Raw genomic sequence first — 5,144 nt, 5'->3', positions numbered from 1 at the left:
GAGCTCAGCCAAACCCCCATCCTCCGCGCAGCAGACCCCAGGGCCCTCCGACCCCGCACCTGCCAGCCTTCCCTGAAGAGCTGGGTGCAGGCGCCCTGGGGTTGGTGGGGCGACTGTGCCACGCACTTGAGTCCGGTTCTTGGCTCTGGGCCGCTAGGCCTCGCCGCAAACCCCGCTTTTGGGGACGTGGCGGGACTCGGGGGTTCCGGACGCGGGAGATCTGGGCCGAAGGGCGCTGGAGACGAGTTTGCCCACCCCGGGGTTGCATCGGGAGGGTGGGCGCCTTCACTTCCTGGTGACCCTGGTCTGGTTGCCTAACCTCCTTTTATCCCAGTTTTCTTGTTGGCAAATTGGCATCCACCCCAAAGTGTTTCTGTGACTATTAATTGAAATAACGTACATAAGGTGCTTGGCCCATAGCAAGGTGTTTTTGAATTATTATTGAAGTTGCTTGCTCAGAGGTTTAATCTAGACTTAAGGGGAGGGTGAGCCTAGGGTTTGGGTGAAGGAGTCTTGATTTTCAATGAGGAGAGAGGGGTTCTGCTCGCTCTGCACTGGGAAGGGCGGGGCCTGCCCTGTGGGTGGGAGAATGCCAGAGGCCCCTTTCCTAGGGGGTCTGTCTCCTCCCCACTAGGAAAGGTGGGGACAGAATGGCAGAAGGAAAGCCAGATCTGCAAAGCCAAGGCTGAGAAAGCTCACCTAGCATCTTCACTCTAAACCCCTCGCTGCCCCCACACTTCCCCCACCCCCTCTAGTGAGGGAGAAACAAACCCTGAGAGGGGAAGTGGCATTGGCCAGACCAGACCTTCCTAGACTTCCTGTTCCCAAGCCTGGTACAGTGCCTGGCTCAGGAGGTGCTCAGTTGATGCCACTTTCAGAGACGAACCAGAGAAACTCTGAGGCAGAATGCTGGAACCCCCCAGGGGGTCTCAGAGGTCCAGCCCCCTCTCCCAAGGCTTCCTGGACAGGCCCAGGGTCCCATTTTCTCCTGCTCTGACACATGCACAGCCTGATCTCCCCATTTCACCTAAATCCATGCACAGGCGGGCTGAGCTCTGTGAAAACCAAAAGACACAGGAAGTGCTGGGAGGAAAACCACTTCCTGTATTCTGGAGTGGAGTGGCTTTACTGCCTTCCTGATGCTTGAGAGATGGTGCCAGCCCTCCTCCTCCTCATGAAACTCAGGGTCCTTGTGACTTGGATTAAATTTAGCTTTAAAATTTAGCTCTAGAATTCATCTCTCTATCTCATATCCCTCTGAGAGAGCTAGACAGCCTCCACCCTGTCCCCATAATCAGCAACTACCCTCCACCCCCACCCCCAGGCAGCAGGAGATAGTAGCTCAGACCTGACCAATGATCACAAGGTCTGGACCTCCACAGGCTAAAGATAACATCTTGACCTAAGGTAAGTTTCAGCTCCTGAGCCCTACAGAGGGATGACTCCTTGGCTACTTTCCCATGAAACCAGACAGAGGTTCTGCCGACCTCAGAACTGTCCTTAAAACCTGAAACAATTATTTATTACCCTTCTCTCACCTCTGGTCAACCAGCTCCCAGCACGACACCGAACCCCTAACCCATGGTGTCTTGTGATTTTGCCCTATATCATCTGTAACCTACACTGTCAGGGAGTTTGGGCTTTTGAGCGTTAGCTTCCAGTTCTCCTGGGTGGCACCATTCATAGTAAAAATAGCCAATATTTGTCCACTGCAGTTCTTGATGTTTAGTGTTTGGCCTTGCTAGCACCAGGTGGACGGACTGTTCTGTAACACTCATCATAGATTGCATTCACGGGAGGCCTACACCATAAGGCCCTTTTGGATATGTCGACGTAAGAAATGCCGAGATTTTTTTTTAAAGAAATTGTAGAGAATTTTTATGAGTTTATTTGAGCCAAACTGTGGACTATTGCTGGGAATTAGAATCTCTATGTATTGAGATAATGCCCAGGAGAATGGCGGTTTTTTACCTAGTTTTATAAATTACCATTAAAGGAGGAGACATAAGTGGGTTACATGAAATCCATTGGTGATAGATTAGGGAGAAAGTAAAGTGGGGAAAACTCTGGGATTGGATAAAAAAGTAAAATGATAGACACATACTTATTATACATAGGTAGGTACAGGATAGTTAACAGTCAGCAATTAACAAGATAACAATAACAATGAGGGAATTTGTGGTTTTGCCCTGGTGCATTGGTTGTGTCCCGATACAAGTTACCCAGACATTCCAAAGGTATGTTATCATAGATGCAAGAAGACAATAGCCTCAGTTAAGTTCAAAGTTGATCTTTGTCAAGGAAGCTACAGGCCTAGGGAGGGACTACCCACCTTGACCCACAGTTAGCTAGGAATTGTTATGCCCAGACCATCCTACGTGGTTACTCTTGGTCCCTGAGTTGGTAGGGCCTGCCATGCTGGCCTCCCCTGAGCTTGTCAGGTTTAGTACGTGGCTTCTTTTTTTTCAATCACAGATATTATTTCTAGTCTTTATAGCATATTCACCAGATGGTGTCATCTAACAGATAAGAAGCCGGAGGATCAGAGAGGTTAAGCATTTTGCCCAAGGCCACACAGCTTCTAAGTGACCAAGGTATTGTGCTGCCTGCCACCACAAAAAACAAACTCGTGAGACAAATACTGGTGAAAAAGGAACGTGGTTTCATTCAAGTGCTGGTCACCTGAGGAAATGGGGGACACTTGTCACAAAGCCCATCTCCCCACCTCGGTGAAGGCAGAGGTTTTTATAAGGAGGAAGAGGCAAAGTCGAACAACAAAATCAAGGAGAGGGGGTTGAAAAGTTCTCAGCACAGTCCATCCCGATAAAGATCTCGAAACTGGTCAAGGGAGGTCTGGTGTGCGTCATCCTGGCTCTTCGTCAACCTGGTTCTACGTTTGAAGGTCAACAACTCTCCCGGAAGTGGGGAACTGAAGGTCAGAGTCTGTAGCTTCTGAAGTTAGTTCCTAGGATTCTTATACAAACACTAGAGGCCCGGTGCATGAATTCATGGGGGCGGGGCTGGCCGAGGGAGGGGCCGTGGGCAAACTCCCAGTCGAACTCCTGAACTCCTGGTCAGGGGACCATTTGCATATTAGCCTTTTATTACAGAGGATGCTGTTTATCTACAAGCGACATATTGGTCCAAGTCAGCATTTACAGAAACAATGTCAAAAGAATGGTGGGGCGGGTTACAATCCCCACTGCTACAGTATGAGGAGCTCAGAGGGACATGTCCCCAAAGCCCCACACTTCCACACCCCATTTTCTCCACCCTGTAAACTCCCTCATTTCACAACTACTGCCGGGGCCAGGCCTCATGCCGGCCGCTGGAGATGCGTGGTAAACAAGTCCAGCATGGTCCCTGCGCTCAGGGAACATACAGTCGTACCAGGGAGACATCCCACACTAAGTAATAACCAACCCTCAAGGAGGGCACACTCAGGAGCTGAGGGCGAGGAGGTATTGAGGGCAAGCCTGGTGTCTCCAGTCGGGGTGAATGAAACCCAGCAGGGAATGCAGCTTTTTCCAGTTGCTCCTCCCAGGCTGTGAGTTCCAGAGGCCGCCAGCAGAGGGAGCCCGTGGCCCAGCCTGACTGGCCCCTCCGCTGCTTATGTAACTTGGAAAACTGGGGGCGGAGAGCAAGCCCCCGGCAGGAGGCTTGTCACACACACTGACAGGCACAAGTCCTCGGGATAACACAAAGGAGCTTCGTAACAGAAAGATGTCGCCTACACAGAGCAACGCACAGACACACACACAGGACACCCACATGCAGCCAGGGAGGGGTGTGTGGTGTAGACTGCAGAGCCCTCCGGGGCCCTCCCCGTCTGGCCCATAAAAAACCCACACAGGCTCACCCAGCATCTTGCTGATGCCTGCGGTGGGGTGAGCGGACAAAAGAGGACGGCAGACTCGCCCTGGGGCTCAGGCCAGCCTGTGTTCCCATGAACATGTGATCATTTCCCCACAAGATGACATATGTAGAGGGCACCCAGGTGGCACTGAAGTGTCCTGAGTATTATTAAAGATAATTAAGACCCATGCCCTGCCCTAGCTGGTTTGCCTCAGTGGATAGAGAGTCAGGCCTCAGACTGGAGGGTCGCGGGCTCGATTCCGGTCAAAAGTGTGTATCTTGGTTGCAGGCCCCTGGTCCGGGAGGGAGGCAACCCATCCATTTGTCTCTCTCACATCAATGCTTCTCTCTCCGTGTCTCTCCCAGTCCCTTCCACTCTTTCTAACAATGAATGGAAAAATATCCTTGGGTGAAGATTAACAACAACAACAAAAGATAAATAACATACTTCTTTTAAAAAGACCCACGCCCTGCTCTAAGGGAGGTTATTATCTGGCTGAGATGTCACAACACAGAGACATGGCTCTCAGAGGCACATTCAAAGACAGGCCCATTAACGTACTCTGACCCGTGCCAGGCACATAGCATGATCTCATTTAATCCTCACCAGCCCTTGCTGAGGTCCGTGCTATTATTATTCTCGGGAGAAAGCCGAGGGGTGCAGAAGTTCAGGACTGTGTGGACCTGGCATGGTCTGAGTGTGGAGGAGCCTGTGTTCTAGCCCATCTTACACGGCTTCCTAAAACAGGCCCCCCCCCCCCACACACACACATTAGACAAATAGAAATGCCACGAACACACACATAGCACTCAGCTCTCTTTCTTTTAAACCCCAGCTCGGTGGGAGCTAAGGATCCCACACAAGAATGTCCTATGATTTGTTTCTGTTTAGAAAGCCTTGACGCATACTGCCAGGATGAGCTATATTTTCCCTCCCTCCCTCCCAAAAGGAGACATTCTCTCTGCTGACTTGTTGTGAGGCTCAAGCTGAGATAGAGGTAGAACAAAAACCTGCCTTCACCCTGACAACCAACTCACACAGCGATGCACCCAGACAGCTGCACACTTGGGGCCCCAGGCACACACCAAGGTACACGCAGACATCATACGCCCAAACACACTCCGAGGACTGCAGAGCCATCTCCCCCCTCCACACACACACACATGCACACTAGACCTAGCCAGGCACCTGTACCCTCATGTGCGTGTGTGTGCGTGCGTGCATGTGTGTGCGCATGTGTGCGTGTGTGTGTGTGTGTGGTGTGTGTGTGTGTGTGTGTGGTGTGTGT

This window comes from Myotis brandtii, unplaced genomic scaffold, assembly GCF_000412655.1.
Source record: "Myotis brandtii unplaced genomic scaffold, ASM41265v1 scaffold1120, whole genome shotgun sequence".
Lineage (NCBI taxonomy): Eukaryota > Metazoa > Chordata > Mammalia > Chiroptera > Vespertilionidae > Myotis > Myotis brandtii.
Note: the sequence above shows the minus strand (reverse complement) of the source record.